Consider the following 16,502-nt stretch of genomic DNA (forward strand, 5'->3'; position numbering starts at 1 on the left):
ACCTGACTCACATGGAGCTGAGCCCAGCCTTACTGCTGAGCTCCAGATCAGAAACAGAGAGGGATCCTAAGCAGCCAGCAGGGACAGGCATGAGTGGGGCACCTCACTCTGGCAGCCCTGTGCTCCAAGACACCTTGTTGGCAGTAATACCAAGGAGTCAGTGCTCCATTTCCTGCCCACCAGCAAAGCTGGTACCAGACAGCAACAGAGCAATGCTTGTGTCATCTTGCTGTAGCACAACATCCTGGGAATTCAGAATGCTACATCAAACAGCAAAGACATTTTGCAATTAAAGAGCTGGACGACAGGAAGCAGAAAGTTCGCACCTGCCACTGAGCCTTTCAGCCCAAACTGAAATAACCCACTTGGATTTAATCTCTTCTTCCTAAAGACAAAGCCACGACTCCTATGTTTCCATTCTGTTGATGACAGACAGATGATCTTGTCAGAAAGCCAAAGTCTTAAGTACTAAATTCCTGATTCCCGTTCCTAATTCTGTCCCACATTGTCTTAGTCAAGTCATCCCATTGCTGTTGCTCAGCTTTACCCTCAAGAAGAGGGGGAGGTTATACTTCACCAGGATCTACGGAGCCCTGCTCGTGCACTCTGGAATCCATCATTCCTACCACAGAGTAACTTTTTTTTGTTTCTTAACACTAGAAGGAAGATATTGTATTTATGCACATGCACATGAGAGTAACACCATCTGAGTAATTCATCGTACTGAAGGAGGCAGAAAAGAGCACAGGTACAGCATGAAAAGAAAACAGCGATGTTCTGGATGTCTTCATCCAGATCAGAAATAGAGCATCACCTCTCCCAGGCTCCATCTCCCTTCTCTTTCCCTGTCAGAACTGGAGCCTACACCCAAAATTGGGCTGGTCTACATTTAGGGTCTTTCATTTCCACCCTAGTCTTTTTCTCCTCTCCTGGATGTCCCTGCAGAGCTGTTCCGAGAACATGTACTACACAGTTTTTGCCTCTATTCAGGATAGACTGAACATAAATATCAAGCTGGTCAGTACAGAAAACCAATGATGTGGCCAGTTCTTCTAAATGCAGCCTAAAAGTACAGTCTTGGCAAAGCCTGTGCTGCTAAATAGGGAGACTTGAGTTTTCATGCTAACCAGGGATGCATGGGTGCACTGATTAACAACCACTTTAAGATAAAGGAAGAAAGCAAGTGATAATAATAAGTCATCAGATGGAATAAACTGCCTTGCACTGAGCACCACCACCTTTTCTGGGAACTCAGGCTGCAATTTTGAATTTCAATTTAGTAAGGTGAAAGAGAGATTGTGCACTTTGAAAAAGGAATCGTGTGTATATATGTATTCTACAAAGAATAAAGGGACACTGTTTCTGCAAGGAGTGGGAAGAGGAGGAAAGTGGTATTTTTAAAAGCCTTAATGCACAGAAAAGCAGGATGTATAATGGTGAGTTCCTTGTGTCTCAAAGCCTGAAGAGTACCCCATGTTCTCGCTCATCTCAGGCACTATAAAATACTCATATGCAGGGGAGCAATTTTTTCCCTGCTTTTATTATTTTTTTAATTGCACTGGTACCATCTCCCACTCATCTGCAAACAGCTCCCTCCCCTCCCCTGCTCCTGACAGGAAACAAAGGAGTCTGTCCCCTGCCACGCCCTCTGCTACCAATGAAATCAAAGAGTTTTCAGTGCAGAGAATTTCAGCAACATCCTCCATGGCCTAAAAAACAGAAGCCCAACCCAATCCCTTGCTACAGTGGGGTTTTTTTGACAGATGTATGTGGAATCGCTCACTGCCTGGGTTGGAGAAGTAATCTTGTTTATTTTATTTTCCTGCAATCAAAACTGAGAGCTACTAAACAAGCAAAAATCAGAACCACTTCTATTACAGACAATGCCGGTGTCCAAGAACTGCACTGTAGCAGCCACCTGTGTCCAGTGTTTCCTGATGAGTTCTTACCTGATCCAGTAGGACAATGGTGGCAAACTCTTCACTTTCCATTGTCAAACGCATTTTTTAAAGCACAGGTTTGCGTTTCTGCCAGCTCAAATCTGTGTTTCTATCAATGCTGGCAGAAGTGCCAATTGCTCAGTATCACTGCTCTTGACGGCTTTTAGATCCTGACTGCTTTCAAGTTACACTAGATATAAAATAATGCCCACCTGCACACTAAACATTCATTACCAAAACTGCACCTTCCAGTGAATGGGGCTCTAATTGGCAGTGGCCAGCAAGGCTGGTCTCCTCTTAACTCTGCCACTGTCCCTGTGCCAACCTTCTCCCTCCTAACTTCACCTAACACATCCATTTGAAGGGAGCTTGCATTTTGGTTGGACACACTCTATGCTTCCACGTGGTAAGGACAAATGGTTTTACTTCTGTCAACTGCTCTACGACTTGCTGCCACGCTACAGAAATTCCAACAATCCTGAAGTCATTTTACTGCCTCTTGCAGACTTCAGTTCATTGCCTTAATGGGAAGGCAAAACTGCTTGGGGTATCCACAACAGCAAATGATACTGGGATGCATCTGAGTTCTGTAACATGCTTGTTAGACCTTGTTTTCTTTTTCCAGGAGCAGAATAATGCAATGAGTTGTATTTCTATTCTAGATTTGGAATCTAACCACATTTTGGAAAAAAAAAAAAAAAAAAAAAAAAAAAAAAAAAAAAAAAAAAGAGCCATGCCATGAGACATGGGACATGGGACTTCCACCACCAGCTGACCCTTTGTCTATCAGGGAACACTTGCAGGACAAAGTCCCAGGAGAGTTTATTGTTACCATTTTTAATGTAAAAGCAAACAGCCAGCAAGGATTCACTTCTGGTAGCTCCACCCCAACACAGGCAGAACATCAGACCTTTCTTTGCAGTCTGGGCTACAAGGCTGCCTCAGCTCTCCACAAGCTTTAGGATAGTGAATACAAGGATGTCTGTGCCAGTTGTGAAGTGAGAAATAGAACAAAGGGAAAGTTCAGTCACAGTTGTAACACAGAAAGCTCTGACCCTCATAAGCCTTGCAGAACTGTAATTCCACATAGTGGTCTCTGGATTTACACTTGACCTAGAAGGCACTGGGTGACAGGATGAAACAGGCAGATACATAACATTTTTTAGAGGGAAAAAGATTCCCATTGTCACCACCATAACACTTTACCAATCAGCAACATCAGAAAGAAAGGAATGCCAGGAATTCCTGGCCTACATTCCTGCTCCTGCTGCAGAAATCCACTGGTAAAGAACACAAATCCAAGGCATCCTTCTGGTACATAGATGGCACTGGAACAGGCACAGGTTTTTTTATGGATGGGAAGCCAACATGTCTGCATATCCACTTCCTGCATTTCGGTGTTGAGGTCTGATAGGTGCAGACAAATACCTGCACATGCATTTTAAAAGCCTTTTTAAAACTCAAGTGTTTGTGCGGCTGTGATCAAGTTACTTTAATTCAACCAGAGGAGAAGCATGGCATGGCCATATGATTGCAAACAGTGAAGTTTCCTTGGCTTGGCAAATTACTGTGTGTCCACCGGGCTGTGGCAGCACTCCCTTTTAATTCAACTCTAATGCAGAACAGGGCATTTTGGTTTAAATCACTGGGAAGGCAGCAGCTTTTCATTTGGGTGGTTTAAACAAAGGCACTTCTCTGCTCAGTGAGGATAACAGCGCCCATGGCCATTCGCTGCCAGAGCTGAGCTTTGGTATCTTAACCACATACAATTATTCAGTCTTGGAGTGTAAAATTATCTGTCTAGACTATAGGAAGGTACTACCAACATAGGGAGTTGGTTTTTTCCTTGAGTGCAGCACTGTTGCAAACGTCTATTCCTGAATTTGTTTCAAACCATTAAACTGCCAGGGTTTATCTGAGTGCTACCACAATGCCTCCTTCTCCAAGACCTGGGCGCAGAGAAGGGGCCTGTAACCCACTCAGTAGCAGAAAACGGTTCAGACAATCCAGCTGATCCTGTTGGATGTCCAAGTGTCAGCATCAGAGCCAAGCTATGGAGCTCCACAGGACATTAGGACTTTGGCTTGCTCTAGGCCATTGCAAAAACCACCAACTGGAACAGTTTTACCCACTTGAAAGCAAGAAAATCCTACATTTATCTCAGTGGTCAATGCAAGTGCTTGGGAGCACTGCCAAATAATATTTATCAGCCTAGCTGAAGGTTTTATAACTCAGCTGTGTAAGTTCATATCACAGAGAACACCCCGATCCAGCAAGCAGCCAGTCTGGGAGTACTCAACTTGCTCTTACACTATTTCATTTTTATTAGTTATTAGACACAAGTAAGAGTTTTGAAACAACCTGACTTGTGAACAGATCTGCTCATGTGTACAACCCAGCAAGGAGAATCAGACAATATTGCTGTCACCAAACTGGGGCAACTTGCCATTGCCTGGCTATCACTGTGCCAGGAGGTTTTGTTAGCAAAGCGGGGAGAGTACCAACACACTTACAGGTCTGGAGAGGGAGACTCTGACAAGTGAGGAGTTAAGTCTCTGCCTCACCTTCCCCTGTAAGCAGAGCCACACAAACACATTGCCAGCCTGGCTGTTCTAGTGTTAAAAACATCATTGCAGATGAAAGAGGTGTGGGATGGCTTTACACTTCATCAAAGCAGCAGCTGGGAGAGCTGAGGGGCAGGATGGCTGTGGACCCTCTATTTTGCCCCATAAAAGCGGCTGCTGCCAAAGTAGGGACAGGATATATAGGCCAATGACTTGTGCTGGGAATAAGCATGTAGAGGGAAGGCCTTTCTTAGAAGCTCTTATAATTACTACCTCATTTTTTTATTTTTGTACTTCTTGCAGCTGATCTCTGTCACTTGCCGAGTCTCACCAGCTGCCTTATTGCCCTTAGCTCAGCGTTTTTCTTACAACACCGATTGCAGGAACTACCCTGCATCACTTTTCTCTTTGGGGCTGCAAAATGCAGTTTTATCTGCACTGCCAACTAATCTTGAACCAAACTGCCAAAAAAGCTGTGTGTGCTGCCCAGATGGCTTAGTTCCAGGGAAGAAAGACAATTTGCTTTAACTCTGTTCTCTCTCTCACCTCAAGCTAGTGCCCCATTAGAGTAACAGAACTCTAATTACACATGATGGCTGACCAAGTTAAATAATACCAGCATGGTTGTAGCTGTGACAGTCCCTGCTTCCTTAACTCCCATCTTGCTTATTAAAAGGTGCTAACATGACTGCAGCCTTTCCAGTGGCTCCAGATAGCTGAATCACTGCAGTTAGGACATGACTGAGCCAGAAGGGATGGGGTGGGAACGCTCTTATTCCCACATCCTACTAGTGTTATGTAGCTGGGAGTGAGCTACCTACACCCAGCTGTGCAGATATGGATATACAGCCTCTTCAGCACCCTGGTAAACTCATTGAAAAGTCACAGAAAAAATACAATTACAGTTCAAAATTAGCAGTAATACACCAAGCACGGCAGTCGGCAGTTTCTTCTACTAGAAGTGTTTTCAGAACAGGCTGAAATGAACAACACACATGTAGGTCAGTGCTTGCCTAACAAGGCCAAGATCTCACCTGGGAACTTTAAGAGCTAAAACAAAACCACCAGCCCATTACCTTGGCTCTAGCCTATGCTGTTGACCCTCCACATTCCCTGACATCACAACTTAAAAAAGTAATAAGGGGATTAAAAATATATCTCTGAACCTCTAAATCCCACAGGCCCAGTCCTTCCTTCTAGTTCTCCCAGAAAACCAAGCCACTTGCTCAGGAACATATCACCAACAATGGTCACAGTGAGAAAGCAAAAGGCCCTGACCACATTATCAGTCTCACTTTATAACCCAGCGCTGTCCCTGCAGGAACCAATTGCTGCAGCAGGGCAGCTGGAGGCAGCAGATAAGCCTTAGCTGGGTGATAGGGATCAGCCGCCCAGTTATCAAGGGAGTACAAAAATCAAATAGATTTTGATTTAGTAGTTACAGCTTTTCATATATCCTGGGAAAAGAAAAGAGGGGGAAGGGGAGTTAGAAGTCTTTTTCCAGGGTGTTATGATGTCAGATCTTTTTAGCAATGAATTTCTAGGTTAAGCAGTTACTGAGACATGTGGCTGCAGAGAACCACAGTCAGCGCAGGCGTTTGTAGGAGGAAACTGAAAGCAGTGGAAGAAAGGCAAAGGATTGCACATCTGAGGGCTGCAAACCCTGCCTGAAGCAAGCAAGACAGTATAGCAAAGAGTCATTCCCAGCAGGCACAGAAACAAAGAACAGCAGCACTGTACCCTCAGAGAGTCACTTCTCAGCGTTACCATTCATCTGTCTGATCTAGGGTAGGAAGTTAACTTAGTCCTTCTCTCAGATGTGACCCAGGCTTTGGGGCTGCAATGGCAACATCCATTGCTCCATGCCACATGTCCAGCTCCACAACACTGTGAAGGGAGCAGATCATCACCAGTGGGCTAAACCAACAAACATCAGCTGTGTTGCTGCTTTAAGTCCAGGGGAAAGCAGATGAAGGTAACACACTGGATTTCAGTGCCAGCAACAGAACAGGCAATGAGTGGTAACAGCCAGGCAGGGCTCAGTAGACAAAGCAGCAGAAGCAAAGATGAACCTTTGATTATATGAAATTTGATCCAGTAAAGTTTGGCATTCAGGTACAACTGATGTCACAGACATGGCTATGACAAAGGCTACATTTGTAAATCTCCATATATTCATCCAAATATTAGCACTTCTGGCAGAAACTTCTAGTCAGGAGTTTTGGAAGCCGCAGCCATTTTAGAGAAATCTTTCAGCATATTAAAAGTATTCTTTAACACATAATGGCTTGCAATTAGGCTTACAACCAAAACCTACAGGAATTTAATTCAGAATTTGCTCTGGCATCATAGGATCAAATGCACAGAGAAAGCGAGACCACTGGATCCATTCTTGAACATGCCTCTGCTCCCAGCCCCCAGAGCCTGCTCAGCACCTGGGAACAGCATCCAGCCCCTCTGGACAGTGCCAAGCACCAATGGCACAAGGACCTGACTGAACCCAGATAGGCCCAAACAGGGAGCCAGTGTTTCCACCACAGTGCAAGTGACACTCACAGAGTGACCTGAGCCACTCTTCATCCTCAGGGAGCTACACACTGTATTTGTGCTTCTGTAATCTGCTTCCCAGCTCCACCTCCATCCCTGTTAATTACTGTCACAGCAGGAGAGCTTCTGGCATTTCAAAGAGTGGCCCTTCTTATTAAGCAGGAAAACAAGCAGAAATAGCAGGCAGCACTACACACATGAAACTGTAAGAGATGCTCTGTCTTCTTCCTGCATGGCACAGTTCATTTGTTTCCCTTGGTTAAAGCAGGAGGAAAGGTGGAAAAGCTGCTCTAACTGGTAGGGAGCTCCTAGCCTGCAAGTCTCTATCCAGTCTCCTGGGGGAGGCTGATGGGGCTGTGATGTACTGGCAGTAGCACATCCCAGCCCCACAGTGTCAGACATCTTAGGTTTGACACTCCTGGCAGGGAACTGTTCAGGAACACTGTCTGCAAGTAGTTTGGATTGAGCCTTGACCACCTTCTTCCAGGAGGGCCTACCACAGGGCAGAAGGGCTGGGTCTGGCAAGAACTCCACATTATTCTAGTTATTTTGCATCTGATTGCTTCTGTGGGCATCTCTATCTCAGTTTCAGATATATTTGCTACTGAAGCAAATCTTAACTCTGGTGTTGGCTGGGATCTTACATAAATTTGGCTTTTGAAACAATTGGTCCTCCTGCAATCAGCTGAACGAGACCATGACACCCTTCTGTAGATAAATCTGCTCTTTTCAGTTAGGACCTGCTTCCTGGCAACCTTGCTGGACTCAGATTTTAAGCACTTCCTATTGAACAAAACGGGTTATTTAAATGGAGGAAAAGATGTAAAAAGCACAGCTCACTCCCTCCAGCTGATTGTCTTTGGAAACAGGACTGGAGGCTGCTGTCCCAGAAGACTGAGCTGCCCTTATCTCAGGCACTCCGTTAAAAGACTTGGAATCACTTATTAATTTAGTGAAAGCCCCTTAATTTTGATCTTTTGTCTGCATTAATTGATTTGCTATCAATAACCTGCATTGATTAGACCTCCAGACCTGGCAGCCGCTGAAGATGAAGAGACAGAGACTCTCTTTCAGAGCAGGAGTTCAAAGCCTGAAATGATTAAAAAAGACAGCACCAAAACGGCTGATAACAAAAAGGTGTCATTCTTTTTCCATTCAAGTATGAAACTGTGGGCAGTTAACCCTTCTGTATCTAAAAAATGCTCTCAGGTCTAAGGTATTTGTATAACCTAGAGCTAGCTATTAGATTTACTCCATTTTGCCATTTTATTTAAAATATTATAGATGCTCTTAAAACACCTGACAGAATGAGAACCAAGGGAAAATTTTATCTACTTCAGCCACAAAGAGAGCTCAGGGAAAGCAACCTGACCCAGAGATTGGCTCAGGCAGTGCTCTCGGATCTCTTCCAGCAGACAGCATTGTAAAGAGTGGTTCGGGAAGTCAGATTTAATTTGCAGCAGATCCAAACCAAATGCAACAGTGAAATTTAACAGTCATCAGTTAAAATTTCAACAATAAAGTTTTGAAAGCTGAGAACGGCTTGCTAGTCCAAGATGCCAGGAAAGCATTAACAAACCAGCTCCCTGTCAGAGACTGTGCTGGAACACAGCTCTGGGCTGCTCCCAACTCAGTATCCCCCTTGCATGAGCTACAGCAGGGGCAGAAAATCTGAATGTTCACATACATTGTTCCTCCACCAAGAAAACCAAGGGTACTGGCTAGGGAGAGCTCTCAGGCCACCTGAGAGAAGCTGTTTTGGGACAGACACTAGGCACACAGGTGGAAAAAAAAAACCCAAAAATCACAGCCAGTGCACACATCCAGGGTCTCAGGTGGTTTTGTCTGCTTCAGATTCCAAATCTCCAGTAATAGCTTGCTAAACAGCACAAGACCACCTATTCACTCTAGCCCAGCATCTGAATAAATCCAGATGGCCACTGTCCAAAGACACTTAACTGTTCTTTGAGACATCCAGCTATCTTAAGAGCAAGGTAGCATAGCAAGTTCTCTTTTCATCCAAGCTGTGTCAAGAGCTCTGTCCCCCCCCCCCAGCTGTGACAGTACAAACCTTAACAGCACACCTTCCTACACCTGCAGATTTCCCTGTCAGCACAAATTTCGTAAGAAAAATAATGTAATTCCTCTTACAGTTTGTTTGGTGGCAGCACAGAGTGTGGATCAGGTACAGCACAAAGTCAGTGACAGTTCCCACCCCGCAGAACAAGCTTATCAGCTGCTGATCCCGAACAATCTTGTTGGACCACTCCTCCAGCATCCTACCCAAATGTAACAGAATTCTAACTCACGGCTGAAACACACCCTGTGTGACAGCTTACACATCAGCAGAGCCAGTTCACATCACAGCACTGCTGCACCGGGGAACTGACACAAACACAAATTGCACTGAGCTTCTGCATTTCTACTCTGACAACACCACACAGCTACGAGGACTCGAAATCCCTTCCTGTGCATCTTTGCCAGCTCTTCCTTATGTGAATGCTTTTAATATCCCTCCTCTTTAATACCCTTCCTCTCTTTTTCTCCCTCCCCTCCCTGCATACATTACAGGTAGGTGCTAAAAATCCCTGCAGCTGCAGTCACTCTTCACAAGTTGCTGTCCTGCCCTCCTCAAGGGTCTCATGCTTATTGTGAATGTCCTGCATATGTCCAGAAATCCCAGAAAAATGGACCACACTCCTAAGTTCTAGCTATACAAAATTTCTGGGAGAACAAGGAATGTGTTGGCACCCATGCTCTGGTCTCACACTATAAGGAGGGGTGAGTTCCTGAGCCCTCAAGCTTACAAACAGCTCTGGAAATGCCCAAGCAGTGCCACACCTGTGTCTGCTGGGAAGGAACCATCTAACACATCACAGGAGAAACAGCCCACTGAAATTAAAGATCCTGTATTTTCTAAAAGTCCTTTCCTTTTGTATGGAAAGGCTATGTCAGCCTTTTTCCTCCACAGATTAAATGTGAATAATGATTGGGACAGTTGAGCACTGGAATAGATTGCCTTGGGAAGTTGTACATAATTTGAATTTTTTTGAATGGGCTAAACAGTCATCTGTCAAAAATGGTTTAAGTATTAAAAACCCTGCCTTGGAGAACAGAAGGAAAGGAAGAAATGACCTCACGAGCTTTATTTTCTGTTTCTGTAATTTAAAGATAACTTCTGAGGACTACAGAAATTCCACTTGCCCCTCAGCTGGGCACAGCACAGCTTCTCCTAAGGCCTTGTGTTTCATGTTCGTATGTTACAAAATCTCTGTTCTGCAGTAAGGATAGCCTGCTCCGTGCAATGGCCCAAGTAGTCCCCCCACATTATTCTCTTACATTTATAAAATGCACAAGGATGGAAAGCACAATACTGCAAATATCTCAAAATCTCTGTATTTTAGAAAGGAACTTTTATTCCTACTTTTAACACATGACTAGTAGATCAAAGTAACTGAAGGCTTTATCTGGTATCTCCCAGATACCAACACTGGGTGTACATACATCACGCTGATGTGCACAGGATGAGAACTGAGCGAGCCAAGTTTTTTTCCACCCACGAAGAACAAAAATAGGCTTTTATTCCGAATGACTTATTTTAAACTAAAAACGAGAAAGAACAAAAGCGAAGGCTCCAGGAAGTGGAGTCTGCACCCGCATCTTATTTTAAGATGCAGCTTTGACTCTTTAGAAATTTAAAGCTGCATTGCACAGAAAGCAAAATCAGATCAGTGATGTTATGAAGCTCACTATTTCCAAATATCAATCTAGGATCTTAGAAGCAATAAAGATTCAATAACACTCCACAGTCTCCAGCTCTGAAAATGCAAAGATAAAAACTGTAACAATTAAGGACAGATACAGATATGCAATATACATTGCACAGATGTTTTATTTCCCTGCAATTATATATATGTCCCCCAAAATAAAACCCAACCTTCATTAACTCAACATTACAGTGTTGTTGTATACTCCTCATGAAAAAGAATCAGTTAAAATGAAGGAAAGTACTCATCAAGATAGCATCAGCATCCAGACTAATCACATACACATTCCACCAAATTAATTTCTGACATGTTCAGATGCTGGCCCTCCATGAGTAATTATTACACAAGTATTTCCAATTTGCCTCTTCAGTCCCAGGTATATCTAAATATTTTCGTGCAAAATTGGCAGCACAGTTTTACACACCTACTGAAAACCAATACACAAATCCTTTGGGGATACACACGTAATATAATCATTCATGGAGAATCCACACAACCACGTGCAAACCTATTAGGAAACAGAACTTCATCATCAGTTAATGAGAAAAATCCCTGCTGAGGGCACAGGCTCTGATGCAGGCTGTTAATTCTGACCCCAGCACCTCAGGATTGCTGGCTGAGGCCTGCAGGCAGAGCAGGGGCACAACAGCTGGCTGTACATGAGCGGCACACACAGTGTGACTGGGAGACACGGATATTCCCCTCTCAAACATAGCAACATATCCAGCACTGCCAACTTGCTGGCAGACACCAATGGCTGTGTCCACAGCAAGCAAATGGAGCCACACAACATTCCCATTTTCTGATGTGCAAAAGCAAAAAGCATTCATTTTCATCTTCAATCAATTTACTTATTGATTGGTTCTCTCAACCGATATCCTAGAAATTCTCTCAGCTTCAGAGACAAAACAATGCGAAACTGCCTTGTTCCTTGAAGTTTTTCCTAATCCAAGGGAGAAATTGGAGGGAAATAATTTCATTTGACAACAGCTGATTCTCCTTTCTTGGTATCCCACCCAGCACTTGGAGAATTTCTCACTCCAGAAACAGCCTAACCCTTCATAGCATTGCACTTTAAAAGTGCTTTAGCTGCAGACTCACAGGCAGAGCAGTAACACACACACACACTGTTTATTCTTCCTCTCCAGTGGGTGTTTAAGACAGCTCAAAAAGATATTTAGGTACCTCAGTTTACCTTGAGCTCCATGAAGAAGGTAGTCAGCTAAAGAATATACAGCTCTGAGCTTGCACTTTAAAAAACAAAAAAAATTTTTCCAATTCTAGCAAGTGATTGGAAAACAAGTCTTCCAGTTCTGATGAATAATCTGCTTTGAGTTAAAATCCACTGCTGAACTGCAGCTTCCCTCTTGCCTTAATACTAAGGGATAGACCAGCAGAGACTGCATTTCCACACACAAATTAGGAGGGGCAAGCCACAGGTAGCAGGTGATGTATTGCTGGTGCATCACCTTTTGTTTGATTAGTGATTAGGAAGTAATTGCCTCTCTGCCCAAGAGATGAAATCTGGCAGAGTCCTTCTGAAATAAACATGGCATTTATATATTCCTCTAAAAGCTGTAAAATACTTCAGTCTCCAAGCACTGTAGTCCTAATAATCTTTGAATACAGTTTGATACAATCCCACAGCTCATTAGGCACTGAATTCTTTGAAATAAGAAACCCCTTCCTGTCATCCAAGCACAGATCTAACAGAGATGCCCCCACTTCACAGATGCAAAATGCCACCACAATAAGAGGTGGTAATAAAGGAACTTGATTGGGTTAATGGAGTCACATATGGTGATGGTGTGGTCCTTGAGAACATTGCCCCTCAGATTCAGCTTCCCCTCATATCAATCCTCTCCAGGGATTGCAGGAACAGAAGCATAGACAGGGAAAAATTCAGAGTTATTAGCAGAGGTGACATTTTTGGATGAAAATACTATTAATCACCATCACTGAGGCAAGATCAATAAAAAATTCATAAAGAACACATCTTGTAATGGGTACATATTCCAAGAAATACTGACAACCATACCAGCACCATGATACTAAAATAAACCCAATGCTTTTCCTCCTCTGAGTTTTTACTTTTGTCTCTTCATCCAGTGTAGCAGAGCTCACAGTGAGGATGCTGCTGAGTGTCCCCTGTGACTGCGAGCACTGATGCCCTTTGCCAGCTCCAGCAGGTGCTCTGCTATACACATGGGGTTTGGGACATGGAAGGTTTGACAGGATCAGCAAAGAAGGAAAAATAAAAATCCCACTACTTTGCTGTGATCAGTGCTCAGACTTGAGGGAAGGGGGTGGACAAAGTGAGAAGACTACAGATTGTACAGTACTATACATGTCCATATTTGCTTCATTTCTTGACTGCTCTGCAATTAACTCATGTTCCTGAGAGCTGTAGGTCTCACATAGGGAATGAAAAAACTATCTTTTCACTTGGATGCTCCTGTGTCTTTTCTTGCTGTAGGTCCTTTACATGTAGGCCCATCTGTAATGGGGCAAGAACAATTTCCTTTGCTTGTTGAAAATGGCAGTGTTTCCTGCATAAAATCCCATCCCCCTGGAGCATGAGAGAGGATATTGCTTATGACAGTGGCCTCCAGACTTATAACTACAGAGCCTGAGCAAAAACCAACTCCATTAAAACCCAGCTCATCTGCTGTCCCCAAAAGTCTGCTCCCTCTCCCAGATCAAACCCCCTGCCAGGCAGAATAATAAATTTCTGCACATGTTTATTTTTAGGGTACAGCTAAACACTGATACCAATCCAACAGTGCACCCACAGCACTAGTTCTTAATTACAATAAATTCACCGGGGAGGAAAGGAGCCTGAAAAAACAATCCAGGCAAATTCCTAAAACAGCTCTGTCAAATCTCACCTATTTTATAAGGGATATAGCCATACCTGACCCTTTCATTAAAGCTCTAGTGTCTGGATTACATAATTAAACAGTAATTTAATTTTAAATAAAATGGCTAGAATAACTGCACTGAAAAGGAAACCATGAAAAAAACCTGAGAGTGTTGTATGTCACTTTCACCCTTTGTATGTCTATTATGCTCAAGAAACTAAATGTCATTTCTCTAAGTGTGTATACTTTAGTAAATATCAGAGATTTTAAGTCAGTACCTTGATTTTAGGAGACCTGGCTTATAATGTTTTGAAGCAGATACCTGCTCCAGATTAATATTGCTATGAAACTCTCAATAAATTTCTGTTCTCAGGGCTCATTGCTGCCTGAAGTACAGCTTAACCTCTCTTGAGAGAATAGCCCAAAGTGGAGCAAAGGAAACCTGTTTACAGATAAATTAAATTTCCAGGGCACAGAAACACCCAACAGTTACTCCCAGAGACTGAAGGTTCAAGATGGCACTGGAATAAATGGCTTCCCCGTGCCTCTAAAAAGCTAACAATGGACATGCTTATTATTTACATCCAAACTGGCTGGCATGCCTAATATTTCAGGAAACAGATTTTGCAGCTGTAATACAACTTGAGGAACACCCTATATTTCACTGATATGAGGTACTGTAATAGCTGAGCAATATACCTTTTTCTGTACATCCCATTTAAAGCTGGGAAATACTTTTTTTGTTGTTTGCTGCAAACATGCTTTTTCTTATCTATAAAAATAGACATAATAATGATGCTCCTTTATACAGCTCTGGAAACTCACAGCCCTTTCAAGGAGTTCAGCACCTGTGTTGGAGAGCTGAAACAGTACCCACATCTCCACAAATCAACCAGTGAGTAGAAGATAAAACACTTGTGGGGAAGCCAAGAGTACAACTTAGAGTTTTTTCCTGCTAGGGTGCCCGACACTGTGAAACACTTATTTTCTATAATTACAGAGGTGCCAGTTATCACAAATTTAGAAGCTTGGTGATACGAGGCAAATATGATACAACTGTGGAGAACATTCTTAAGTGATAAAGAGCATTATAAATGGGGCAAGCATTGGGGTTTTATGGATAGCTTTTTCACTTTAACCAGAGTATGGGGCAGATATTCTGCCAGAATAACACTTTTAATATTGACCAGAACCCTCAACTCCCGGGAGACACGTTAGGTTAAAGCACTCCTCTCTTAGCAAACCATACATCACCTCAACAGGAAACTACAGGCTGGGGAACCCTTAGAGCTTCCCTTTCTACATCCATTCTTTTGTCCAGAAACACAAATACCTCAGGGAAACAAAACACCAACTCTTTCAGGGCAAGTAAAGAAAGGGTATTAAAGCAGATTTAGTTGCTTACCAGCACAGGAGAGGCACAAAACAAACAGGACCCGACCACCAAATGGCTCCTGAGGCCTAGGCGGCAACTGGCGCATTTAAAGGGCCAGCGCGGGCCATGTGGGCCGGGCTGGGGGGCGCGTCCTGCCGGGGAGCGGGCCCGAAGGGTGGGAGCCTCTGGCTCTTGCGCCCAGCAATGCCTCGCACCGCTGGAGCATACCCTGGCTCTCGGAGCTTGCCGTCAGCACAGGAGCTTCCCTGGGTGTTGTTCAGCCATTCCAGTAATTCCCTGGATCCACAGTCACTCTGATGGATGGGCTGCAGCAGCAGGATGGCTCCATGATGAGATGGCTGCTTCTAAGAATTAAATGACCCTGCAGAGAAGGGCACTAGAGGTGGATACGATTAATAGTTGAATCACATGCACCTCCTTTAGATAGTAAGCCGGAGTCCCAGGCTGCATAGGCCTAAAGGGGAATCACCTGTAGGCATTATTGGCAGAAGGACCTTTTCTGACACACAGTGTCACAGCCTCTCCATTACCCATGGATTGCATTTCTATGCAGTCATTGGATCTGTCTGAGTCTAAGGGCATGGAGTTTTTAAACCAGTTAGCACTGAAACCTGCCACGAAGAGAAAAGTGAAAAACTATTGCTTGTTCAGCAATTTTGCCCAGACTCAGCCAGCATCTGGCAAGCCAGAAGCGTATGGCTCATCCCGTAAGAGTGTTCTGGTCTGTGGGTTATGCTGCCTTGACTGATACCATATGCTCCCTAAAAGGCAAATCCCTACATCCAAGTCATTCTCATTTTGCTCATCTGCAGTGACTGGTGCTTACAGTAACAACGGGACACTGTTTGTGTTCTAAACTGTAAATAGAGTACCTGGCTGCAGTAGTTCTTTATCCATTACAGAAAAATTACTTCAGTGCATGAAGTGCTTTTGCTGATTCACATTCCTAGGCAAGAAAACTGATGAGCAACTCGAAAGCAGATGGGCAGTTGGAATGGTTAGAAGATAGAACAGCAAGTGAGAAAGCAAGCAAGCAAGACAAATGCCTGTGCCTTTGGAAGGGACAATCAAAGGGAAATCCAACAGGAGCTTCTCCTGCCACTACACAGGCAGCATCTCCCTGACATGTTCCACAGCAAGCATGTGCAAACAGAGAGATTTTCTAGTTGGTGACAAGTTTTGCAACATCTGTTGTCACCTGAGTATGTGGAGTTACCTTCACTAGCAAGGTAGCCTTCTGCCACTGGCCTCCATTCCACCTCAGCAGTCTCAGATCAGCTGGCACTAACACCAGAGTTGATGTGGGTCTTGGAGAAATTCGTAAAGACCATATAGCACTCATGCACTCCCTTTAGCTGGGGAGCATTTCAGACTCAGAGAGAGAGTTGTCTACAGCATCCCTGCAGCTGTATTTCACTGTTCACCTC

At 43.8% G+C, this 16,502-nt stretch overlaps 1 protein-coding gene across 3 annotated transcripts in view; it reads right to left on the reverse strand.

The window, feature by feature from the left end:
* Nucleotides 1–15,184, reverse strand: part of LOC108446245 (high mobility group protein HMGI-C-like) — a 51,230-nt gene extending 36,046 nt beyond the window's left edge. For 2 of the 3 annotated variants that reach the window (XM_017732351.1, XM_017732347.1), the window contains exon 1: nt 15,085–15,184. The gene's annotated coding sequence lies outside the window, so the exon portion shown is untranslated. Of the gene's footprint in view, nt 1–9,202; nt 9,271–15,084 lie in introns of those variants that run through there. The other variant, XM_017732349.1, reaches the window with a different exon arrangement.
* Nucleotides 15,185–16,502: the final 1,318 nt, after the last annotated feature.

The sequence above is a fragment of the Corvus brachyrhynchos genome, unplaced genomic scaffold, assembly GCF_000691975.1.
Source record: "Corvus brachyrhynchos isolate BGI_N302 unplaced genomic scaffold, ASM69197v1 scaffold4, whole genome shotgun sequence".
NCBI lineage: Eukaryota > Metazoa > Chordata > Aves > Passeriformes > Corvidae > Corvus > Corvus brachyrhynchos.